The 12,335-nt window shown below is 37.1% G+C and overlaps 1 long non-coding RNA gene across 2 annotated transcripts in view; it reads right to left on the reverse strand.

The window, feature by feature from the left end:
* LOC113535448 (uncharacterized) overlaps positions 1-12,335 on the reverse strand; it is a 33,913-nt gene that overhangs the window by 21,222 nt on the left and 356 nt on the right. For both annotated transcript variants that reach the window (XR_008303994.1, XR_003403597.3), the window contains exons 2-4: positions 2,020-2,118; positions 1,318-1,438; positions 1,130-1,214 (exon numbers count right to left, since the gene is read on the reverse strand). This is a non-coding gene — a long non-coding RNA (uncharacterized LOC113535448). The remainder of the gene's footprint in view (positions 1-1,129; positions 1,215-1,317; positions 1,439-2,019; positions 2,119-12,335) is intronic.

The raw sequence follows: 12,335 nt of genomic DNA on the forward strand, positions 1-12,335 counted from the left end.
CAAATTTGCACACTCAGTGAACATGTGTAACTATTCTCAGTTAGTTAATTCTCAGAAGGTTAATTTCCAAATGATCAGAGCATTTTACATCAACAGATGTCTGCATCTGTTGTTTAATCATTTATTAAAGAATGACGTCATATGTTTTATCTTTTTATAGTTACATCTAATGTTTGTGTCATATTATTATATTAAATTTTATTTTATATTTAAAAAAAATAAGGGCATACAACAGTATATGCCATTTGGCTGGACCTCTAAATGGGAATAATGGTATTCATTTACTCAAATTCAAAGTCAGGAAAACAAAGTTGTGATTAAACATGATTAGCTTACACAGTGTTAACTGCACCATAATCTTTATGCTAATTAATGTTATTGTTAATTGTCCTTGCTGTCAGACCAAATAATATCACAATAAACATTTAGTTATCTAAAGTCATAATTTAAAGAACAAACATCATCCCTTGCAGACAAGAAGGCCACATCTGGCAAATGTAATGTTTCTGAAAATAGCTTTTGACATTTCTCCACAACAAAACAAAGAAAAATTAAAAAATTAAGAAAAAACAAATTAAGGACAAAATCTTACAATGGACTAATACATTTTATGCTGCAGTTCAGTTCCACAGTTTTGCACATTTTTACGGCATGCTGTTCAATGGGAAAGTGTGAATGCTTACATGAGCTTGGAGTAGCCAGCCTTCATTAGCTTCAAGCAGCGTGCCTGCTAGGGTACTGCACTTTATCACAGGACACTAATGAGAGATATGTTTAGCAGAACTGAGGCATCCACCTCGTACATTAATCCACAGCCACAATTATTCAGGAGTGCTGATGTTTCTCCAGATTCTTTTCATTTGAAAAATGAGTGCCAGATAATTAAAGGATTCAGAAATTGCTTACTATATCTTTGCCACATTCAGTGACATGTCTAAATAATTTAATGATGGGTTTCTGGTATTAGTCATCAAAAACACTCTCTACATCCTAAATATTATCTGCCTGTGGGTAAAGGGCTTTGACAATTAGTTCTCTTCGAGTTCTCATCCACACATCAAAGTTCAAGATGTTAGTTAGTCCTGTGTAATCTGTGTAATATTCATCTAACATCTAAAGTATGCAGTACCTTTAGCAATGTTGAATTCTCGATTCTGACTGGTCAGATGGTGTTGATTAATCTTCTATAACAGCAGCTCTGACAGTCGCTCTGGCTGCAAGGCAAATCACAGGTTTATATTAATGCACTTTTTCTAATACCTTACCGTTTTCCTTACCATTGATGAATTTTTCTGTGAGGAGAGGGTTAATTTTTACCATTTATGGGAGGAGTCTCCAGTGCCAGTGCTTTGTAACAGTCCAGTGTAAAGCTGTTTAAGCATTTATGTTTTCTGCCATAGGGAGGTCTTCTGGATGGAGGACATTTCTCGCCAACAAGCTGCATATTTTTGTCTTATTAACTTAAAGAAAAATTGAGGTCCTACAGTTTATAGATGTTATAATGTAGGCAATAACAGAAAGTAACTTCCATAACATTAAATGTAACTACAAATGGATAAAAAGTACATGTCGTTATTTAATAAATAAAAATTGTCATGTGGTATAACACATATATAAGTATAGTACAGTGAAATTATTTTCTTCACATATCCTAACTTGTTAGGAATCTTAGGTCAGAGTTAGGATACGGCATTCCTGGAGCAAGCAAGGTTAAAGGCCTTACTCAAGAGCCCAACAGTGGCAGCTTGGCCATGCTGGGGCTTGATATCATGTTATTTGAACCCACCATCCTTTCTTAAATTGTCTTACTGTTAAACCACTGGCTCTCAAAATCAATGCAAGACTATGGGGGGACACTTACTTCTGGAGAGTGTGCACCGCTGGAGCTGTGGCTTACAACAGTGCGCCTTCTGTCACTTATCTAGCTCTCTGATATGTATACCAATTCAATAGATGATGAACACAGCATGAAATTTATTTTCATAACCTAAAAAAAAGTCAGTTGAATGACAAACTTACAAAGTGTTCTTGGTAGCAGCGGCCCGAGGCATCCTGTGCTCTCTCTGATCCTCAGCCTCGGTCGAACCATAAATCTCTTAAGCGTTGCACGAGGTGTATCTGCAGGGGGGTGAGACAAAAAGTGTCCACATTATGATTCAGTTAGGTACTGTATCACTTACACACTAATTAAACAGTGTATCCACTCAACAGCCCTGAAGTGATTCATCGGAAGTGAAGTATTAGGTCCTATTAGCTGCCACTCACGGAGGGAGTAGTAGCAGGTAGGCTGTAGAATGCCACCCTGGTACGCAGGGAGCATTTTTAGCAAAATCTAAATGCCCTGCTGAGGGAGAAACTGAGCATTCAGAGGCCTGGCAAAGTTCCATGCCGTTTATGCAAATTAATGGATGAATAAACAAATAAAAATGATAAGTACTATCAGATATTAGCCTGAGGGGATTAGCATCAACTACTAGTTTAGACACAATCTTAAGTCAGTCATTTTACCAAGTGAGACAGAGTTAAAAGATGCTAAGCTACAGGGGGGAGAGTTAAGTTGTTTCATTTACAAAACTCAATGAAAAACAATTTAAGGAATTCATTATGCTTGAATTATTCAGAGAAAGCCGTTTCTTCCATAAAGAGAGTGACACTTAAGAGGGATGCTAATATCCCCTGGTAACAGGCAGAATATTCCTAATTGTTAGCTACTAATTACATATTTATGCCAAGAATAGTGTGTGAGCTTTAAGAAGCACATGCAGATGTCTCCGAGGGAAAAACGTAAAGTGCATTCAGCTGGTAGGAAGAAGATGACTCAAAGTGACATCCGTTCCTCTGGGAGCTCTGGCTCCGAAGTGTGTGTACTCCAGAGGGAAATGCAGGTGTTCCTACGGAAAGCTGGCCTGAAACGGATCGTGGCAGCACAGTGACGGAGGAATCAAGCTCCTGCAGGGTGAGGAGGCACTGCAATCATTTGTACTTTGAGGTCTACATCACTGGATATCAAAGTGACTTTTCAGTCTGGCTTTACACAGTCATGGTAGGGGGTTGGATTTGATTAGCAGCTAAGGAGAACAGGTAGGAGGATAAACTTAGTAGGTCTTAAATTAAATGGATAAATTCTACTGACCCTGTAAAAGAAAAGGCTATTCTAAAATGATCTGGTTGGTTTTTTTATTCAGGAATAAAATAAATAAATAAATAAATAAAAATAAGCTGTCCAATTGGATTTATAATGCATATATAAGGTAATTTACCCAAAATTAATTTTAAAAACATACTATGGTATATGCATTTTAATATAGTAACAGTAAAACCAGAGGTACCAGCATTGCTAACAAGAAAACCATAGCAGGCAAATAGATAAAACAGAATTTTGCCACAAAAGAAAAAAACATCAGTGGACGAGATGGATTTTTTTTTTCAAATATGCACCAAGCATTTCTGTAAAGAAATAAGAAAATTGCGATTTTGTTCAAAGAGACCAAGCAGACCAACCCCACCTTCTTGTTTTCTACTGGCTCACAAGACTGAAACTTGTTAATTCACAGGGCAAAGTCATCAGATAAAGTCGAAATGAAGTGAAAATAACTGCACACTATGTCCTTTCCCCTTCAGTGAACTGCCTTTTCCACTGAGCAAATTTTATTAATTTTTCGACTGAACATTGGTTTAGCTGAGAAAGCAGAAAAGTGTAGTTTTCAGGTTTCTCCTGTATCATAGCAGAAATAAGTGGCAGGGGCTTAAAATCATAAATGCTCTGGCTAAACTGAAGATGTTAGCACTTTTGATAACAGGTACAGTAGCGGTCATACACCGCAGTATAAATAGTACCATAAATATTATATGTCAAAATTTAGTAACATTTTCCTGTTGATTTTGTCTTTTGGATCATTGTCTTCTTGCAGCATGCATGTCATTATTTTGGTGGAAACCATGGGGATGAAATTCTGTATCTTCATTTACAGTAGAATTGTGCCTCTGGAATTATTTTTGATATTATAGTGACTTTTAGTATTAAAGCAGTTATAGTAGTTATATAAAGCAGTCATGTCATCTTATAAACAAGTTCCCCTCATACTGTGTCTATTGATTTCCACAGTTGTGTGTCACACTGTTTCTACACACTAGCAGTCTAGCACTGGAGAGTTCGTATTTGCCCGGGGCGATCATCAAGGCCTACCATGTTCAAGCTTTTGATCAACACTGAATTGGCTGATTAACATATGCACACCTTCTTCCTCCCTTTGTCATGCCTGCTAATAAATCTATGATGTCTCTGCTTTCTACTGTGGGGCGGTAATCCATCAGCGTCGTACAAATACCAGACACAGTTCACTCACATCCAAATGAGAGATGTCATTTTAAATCTTAAATGCCAAAGAAACTTCTAAAAAGCACCTTTATATTGTTATCCTAGTAAACAAACTAGCATTTGTCAAAGGCAGACAAAAGTAAAATGTCATTATCTGTCTCTATAAGTATTTTCATATTCTTAGTGATTTATTTAACAGCGAGTAAATCAAAATAAATCATAACTACCTCAACAATTTTATTCATCATTAACATTGGCTAAGTTTGGCTAAGTTAGCTAGCATGCAGGTTCTGAGGCTAAAAGTTTTGCAGTTGAGCTTATACGTAATGCTTCCTGAATACTGAAAGTCTCTGTTATAAGTAGAAAATCTGACTTTTGCTCTCTGTCAACAAATTTAAACCAAATACCACTTAATGCAATTGGAATTAGTCATTTAAAAAAAAAAAAGTCCTGTATTTGAGTTCAAAGGTACTTTAAGTTTTTTGCCTTCTAGAATATGCTTAAGTTATATTGTCATATCTACAACCTTGAAAAGGAAGGGCATTTTAATGGATGATGGGTATTTATTTATATTTCTAAATACAAATTACTTTTAGTAGTCACTATTTAGGCCATACATATTGGCTCTAACCATCAGTGGAATTAGGTACATTTTTACAGCATGTGAGGAAGATAACAACAGACCAAACTAGCTAACTAGTCAATGTTGGCAGTGTAAAAATAGTTTGCTATATGAATTCATTTACCACACCAGTCAAGCTAAGTAATTTAGGTTACTTGTGGCAAGTGTTGCTTGAACATATGACACACAGTATGTGATAGCATTACATTAAAATTTTTACATTTAAAAATGTGTTACTTACAGAAGTACGTTGTAGTCTTCATCAACACATACATCAACAAATAGGTCATGGTTTTTTCCTGGATTTAGTGCTTAGTAAAGAGGTGGGTCTTCACACAGTGATTTACCTGTTTAGACTGGTAGGGGAAGTTCCTGGGTGTCAGGGCAGGAAAGAATCTTGCATGCATGTCTTCTTTGACATGGCCTGTGGCCAAAATTTTATGGATACCTGACCATATGTGGTTCTTCCCCAAACTGTTGCCACAAATTTGGAAGCATACAACTGTATAAGATGTCTTTGTTTGATGTAGAATTACTATTTCCCTTCACTGGGACTAAGTTGCCCAAACATGTTCCAGCATGACAATGCCCCTGTGCACAAAGCGAGCGCCATTAAAACATGGTTTGGCAAGGTCAGAGTGGAAGAAGTCGAGTGTCCTGCACAGAGCCCTGACCTCAACCCCACTGAACACCTTTTGGATGAACTGGAACACTGACTGCATCTCAGGCCTTCTCACCCAACTTGCCTGACCTCGCTAATTCTATTGTGACTGAATGGACAAAGCCCATTAACCACGCTCCAAAATCAAGTGGAAAGCCTTCCCAGAATAGTGGAGATTATTATAAAGGCAAAGGGAACTAAATCTAGAATAGGATGTTCAAATAGCACATATGAGTGTTATAGTCAGGTGTCCACTTTTGGCTATATTATGTATCTTGAGGTGGGTTCAGGCAAGCCATGCTAAAGGCTCAAAGGGAACCTGGTGGTGGGTGGGGTTTGGTAAGTGCTTTCAGGTTGGTGGGGGTCCGTTTTTGGCTTTATAGGCACCCATCAGCATTTTAAACAGGAAGCCAGTGGAGGGAATGCAGCAATAGGGTGACGTGGGAGAACATGGGCCAATTATTATGGGCCAGGCTGTGCAAGTGCATTTTGGATCAGTTGATAGGTTGATTGCACACAGAGGAAGACCTGCCAGGACCAAGTTGTATTAGTCCAGTGTCAAGATGACAAGGGACTAAAAAAGCACCTGGATGGCTTCTGTGGAGAGAAATAGCAGGATACCCCTAATGTGACCGATTCAGGTTAGCATTATGAAGAGATACAGACAGTTGGCTTTACAGAATTACAACAAGGTTCTATACGTTGTCTGATGGTGTGAGTTCACAAGATCTTGACATCTCAAGTTCAATCTTTTGGGATTTACTCTCAAGTCAATTGCATTCCATGTTGACATGTTTGTCAGACATGCTGAGTTTACATTACCTGTATACTCACTTATCTTGCTAGCCTGCTAGCTAGCCCTTGGGTTTCAAGCTAGCTACTGCTACTTTGGTTTAATTCTGTCTCATTTTAAACTAAGCTGCTTTTATGTTCTTTTCATAACAATTATCAGTAAAACTCCACCAATGCCCCCCAATGTCATAATTTACACTCTGTTATGAACTGACCCGTAGTCACAGAGCTGAAATGTTTAGTGTCTGGGATTTTTAAGGAATACATCAGAGGAGGGTATTGGTCACATGCAAGGGCCTTACAATGGCTCTACGGTGGTCCTGGGATTTGAACTTACAAACTTCTGATCACAAGCTCAGAGCCTAATTAAGACTAGTGAGATCATTTTATGATCACAGCCATAGTCAAGGGTGGTGCGGTGCAGCCTCACTGCTCCAGGGTTTCCAGTTCCATCCTGAGCTCAGGTTACTGTTTGTGTGGAGTTTCGCATGTTCTCCCCTTGTCCTTGTGGGTTTCCTCCAAGTTCTCTCTCCTACGTCCCAGAAAAATGCCAGTAGGTGGACTGGTTAAGATAAATTGCCCCTAGGTGTGAATAAGCATGTGACTGTGTGTGCTCATGGTGCCCTGAAATGGACTGGCATCCAATTCAGGGTGTATTACCACATTATGCCCAGTGTTCCTGGGACAGACTCTGGATCCACCACAACCATGACCAGGATAAAGAGGTTACCGAGTGGGTGAGAGAGCCATAATCAATATTTATCAGACATTATTTGCCGGAATGTTTGGTCCAGGACTGGCATGGTGGGTTGCATCGAGAGCCAGCTTGTCTGTTTGATTATCTTATGGGATCCTGACACAGAGTACACTGGGTTTCTTGTTGATTTGGACCACAAATCCAAAAACTAATTTCAAAATATTTCTAAACATGTCCCAGAAGATGGCAAGTTGAAAGCACCTCGTATGAGCATTTCAAACTGCAAACACCAACAGACAGGACTGACCTAATCCCCATAAACCCCATAAACAACCCTGATTGGACAATAATGAGTGATAATAAGCCTCATTAAAACTTATGCTTAGACCCAGCTTATGCTGTATGTCCATCCCTGAACTCTAATAATCCAAACACAGATCATGCCGGTGTCCAATGTGACACCTTGGATGTACTCATGCATTTCAATCTCAGGAACCAAAGAGTCTGAATGAGAACCAAGTGAGGTGCAATAACAAAATACAGGGGAATAATAGGTATGAAAAATAACAAATTCGACTAGATCCCCATCTTCTACTATTTTCCTTGTCCAACACATGGGACCAGTGGCCTGAACGCCAGCCAGCACTGTCTCTCTCTGTATTCTTCTTTGAGTGTCTGCAATAGGAACGCAGTCTTATTAATTAAGCCTATGAGGCAGACTTTGACAGTGGCTCCCGAGTGGTGAGTGGTGTGGATCTTGGCGCTGACCCGGCCCAGGGGGTTAGCAGGATCCTGTTTGAGGCGGAGGAGTTGCGGGGGAAGAGACGGAGCGGGGGCTGGCTCCATGCTGGCAGCCAGGCCTTCCACGTCTGCGTGCCCGCTTTGAAGTGTCACCTTGAGGAAAGAGCCGATGGCCGGGAAGCGGCGAGAGCAGGAGCAATGAAAGGAGTGGCACTGCTAGCGTTGCCAGACATGGCGCTTTAATATTACATGGGCTCGCGTCCATCTCTCTACACGTGCAGGATATTGCTTCGGCTTGATTTATTCAGAAAGTGGAGCTTTCTCTCGCTCTTTTCATGCCTGGTGGAAACACCTGAGCAGGGTTTTAGGCAGGATTTTGAGCTTAGCTGGGGCGAGTGTAACTTTCACTGAATGGATGTCGTGTGTCCATCACAACAAAGTTTGTAAAAGTGTTTGGGTTGCAGCTGACACCATGATGAAGAGGTGAGGCATTAAATATGAATTGAACTGGACGTTTAAGACAAGTTGAAAAGTTGCACCAAGCAAAAAAATAACGGGGGGGGGGGGGGCATATTAAACTGCTGATGCATCATAATATCAAAATGCCATTTTTCGCCATACTTTGATTCATAAGACCCAATCAGGCTACAAACATCAATCTTCAATATTGTAAATTTGTCCAGCAATTTTTTTTTTTAGCTATTTTGTACTGCTACAGATCTTTGTTGATACCATAACCAAGAATAAACTGACAAATGAGTTTAATCTTTACACATCATAACAGTAAAAATATAGTAGTCCTGTCATTTACCCATGAATGTAAAATTTAATCCTGAACAACTGCAGAGAGAAGAAAATGTGTTGTTTAAATGTGAGAAATCAAAAACAAGGTTAAAAAGGAAGATGCAGCGTCCCCATTCACACACAGCAGCTTTAACTACCCTGATTATCTCTGACATCTGTGGCCTTTTATCTTTCCCTCCATCTTGTTTTTTTTTTTTTTAATCAGATTAACCCAGACCGGCATCCTTTAATGGGCGCTTTTTACGGAAAGCTGAAAGAGGATGATAATTAAAATAATTAAACCACAGGGATTGGTGCTTTACAGCTTCCCTTTGCTCTCACTCTTTTTCCTTTCTTCTCTTTTTTTCTGAAGTTCTTAAGTGAATTCACAGAGTTCAGTGATTCAGAAGCTGCAGAACCACACACACCATCTTTAGTTAATTACATGAACTCTCATCTCAAAGTTTCAAAGACATTTATTTTTCACACTGAATCAGCAGGCAATATGCAGAGAAGTCTTGAAGTCTGGATCTGGAGTAAAACATGGTCTGCAGTGCTTATGCTTTTTTTTTTTTTTTAAGTTTAGTTTATTCCTGCAAATGCTCATAACATGACTCAAACAAAATGGGGGGAAAGTATCCTCTATTTTGATTATTTATTCATGGACTTTTAAGCTTTTAATGAGAACAAATGAAGTCGTTTTTCAGAGTGTCAGCATGAAGTATGCTCACCAAAACGGATTTTGCTTTGCATCTTCCCTCCATGTGGAATAAATACAAGTGTTTAAAACATCAAGCTTTCTTAGACCTAAAGCCTACCACTAGACGTTATGCCATTAAAATGATATCTATATACATTTCAGGACATTTTCAACCAGTCAGAGATCTACTATCACTACAAATTTTAGGTTTTATAAGAAAGTAGCATATTCTGACTACAGGAAATTAACTATTATAGACTATAGACTAATCAGACTATAATTTAGTCAAAGTATGATCTGATTAGGCCACCAATTCAGCATAAGCATATTACAATTTATGCTTTCCGAAATAAAAACTGTTGAAATATGAAATATAACTGATTAATGACATACATTAAAATATCAACATGACGTACTTTACTCCCACAAACAGCTGAGTGGAAAGGTTTGCATCCCCCATAGTGTTTGAATGGAAAAAGTGAAAGTTTACCTCTATAAAATTTATCTACAAACATAATTAGAAGTTCATAATGGAAAAAGAGTGTGTCCTGGAACAATCCAAAACACAAAGCAAAATCAACAAAATACTTCAAAGTTTTGAAGTTTTCCCATGATCATCTCAGGCTCCAGAATTGATTTAAAGGTCAGCCAGCATTAGTACAAAGATTTCAAGAAGAATGTGTGTGTGTGGCAGTATTAAAGAGGTTGAATATTACAATTGAGAGGATCTGAAAGCTGCTCAGAGGTTGAAGGTAGACATAAAGGTCAAAGGTGGACAACCATGTAATTAAAGTAATTATTAATTATATTTCTCACACATTCAGAAAGGGGGATGCAAACTTTTGGACTGATAACTTTTTTCCAACTTTTTTCAATATCTTAACATACACAATTTAAAGTTTATAGTTTATTAGCAATATATATATATATATATATATATATATATATATATATATATATATAGTTGTTTCTGTGAAATATTAAAGCCACTTCTGAGGGAGAGAGAGAGAGAGAGAGAGAGAGAGGAAAGAAGAGAAAAAAAAGAAAAACAAAAAAGGATAAAAAATTTTTTAAAGAGGGCACAATTTGACAGCAAAGCAGGATCACATTCATCAGAGAAAAAAATAAAAGAATAGAAAAAAAATTAAAATAAAAGTAAAGAATTCTGTGCTGCTGCAGTTCTTCATCTTCTTTGATTATCCTTTATATATGCCTTTAATTAAATTAATACAAAATTGAAATAAAAGTTTGATGTAGCCAACTCTCCTCACTGTTCCTATTTCAAGAGTGATTTTTTTAAAGCCTCAAACCCTCTTTGGGAGCTCTGTTCTAACTTTGCACAGGGCTCTGTATGTCCTGACAATTTCACAGGGCTCCATCTCAAGTTTGGTAAAGAGAGCAGAGAGAAAGGAAAGAAATCCCTTTGCACTGAATACTTAAGATTTATGTTTAAATTTTCATGCACTCTTTGAGAACATCGAGGAGCAATTTCAGATTTGCACCGACATCTAATTTCTCAAGTAGACTCTGAAAAACACAAATTGCTGCGGATTCCCTGTGCGTCCAATTATCGCACATCAGGCTCCCTGACCCTCTGGGCAGCGGTCAATTAATCATGAGAGTTTTTGACTCAGTCAGGAGATACATACGCTCATGTTTGATAAAGCAATCATACACGCTCTACATATATATATATATATATATATATATATATATATATATATATCACACACACACACACACACACACACACATATATACCCATCATGTGTGTATATATATATATATATATATATATATATATATATATATATATACAGATGATGTTTCCTTTCTGAGATATAGATCGCCTATAGACGATCTTACAGAGCTGCTCAGAATCAGAAAATAATCAGAAAATAATAAAATAAGCCCCAAAATGAACACCAAAGAAACCTGCAGACATGTGTTTTTTTTAACAAGTAAAAAAATCAGTTGTAGAGATTGTAGAGAGAAATCGCACTACACAGAGTTTTCAACTGAAATAAAAAATGTAGGCACTTAAATATCACGTTATCCCAAGGGTTTGAGAGGTTTAAGTCCAAAAACAGATGAGGTTTGCTTTAACCTCAAATCAAAAATGGGAAATTTGGATCAAGTTTTCTAATAGCAGCCTAATAAACTCAATTTTTGCTTTATTTTATTTATTTTGTAGAAACATAGCTAATCACTCAAGCTTCTTCTTCTTCTTCTTTTTGGAAAACATATCTAATCACCTCAGCTTCTTTTTTTTTATTGAAAACATAGCTAATCACCTCAGCTTCTTCTTCTTTTAAGAAAATATATCTAATCACTTCAGCTTCTTTTACAGAAAACATAGCTAATCAACTTAACATCTTTTCTAGAAAACGGCTAATCACCTCAGCTTCTTCTTCTTTTTTTTTTTAGAAAACATATCTAATCACCTCAGCTGCTTCTACTTTTTTTTTTTTAGAAAACATAGCTAATCACTTCAACTTCTTTTCTAGAAAGCATAGCTAATCACTTCACCTTTTTTTTCCAGTAAACATAGCTAATCAACTTAGCATCTTTTCTAGAAAATAGCTAATCACCTCAGCTTCTTTTTTTTTCAGAAAACATGACTAATTACCTCAACCTCTTTTCTAGAAAACAAAACTAATCATCTCAGCTTCTTTTAATTAGAAAACATAGCTAATCACCTCAGCTTCTATTTCTTTTTAGAAAACAGCTAATCACCTCAGTTTCTATTTTTAAGAAAACAGCATATAAGCTCAGCTTCTTTTTAAGAAATCATAGCAAATCACTTCAGCTGCTTCTTCTTTTTAGAAAACCTAGCTAATAACCTCGGTTTCTTTCTTTTTCTTTCTTTTTTTAAAAGAAAACATAGCTAATCACCTCAGGTTCTTTTCTTTAAAAAAAAAAAAGAAAAGAAAAGGAAAAAAAGAAAACAGCTAATCACATCAGCTTCTTTTTTTTCTTTTTTTTCTTTTTAGAAAACATAGCTAATTATCTCAGCTTTTC

The sequence above is a fragment of the Pangasianodon hypophthalmus genome, chromosome 15 (genome assembly GCF_027358585.1).
Source record: "Pangasianodon hypophthalmus isolate fPanHyp1 chromosome 15, fPanHyp1.pri, whole genome shotgun sequence".
In the NCBI taxonomy this organism is placed as follows: domain Eukaryota; kingdom Metazoa; phylum Chordata; class Actinopteri; order Siluriformes; family Pangasiidae; genus Pangasianodon; species Pangasianodon hypophthalmus.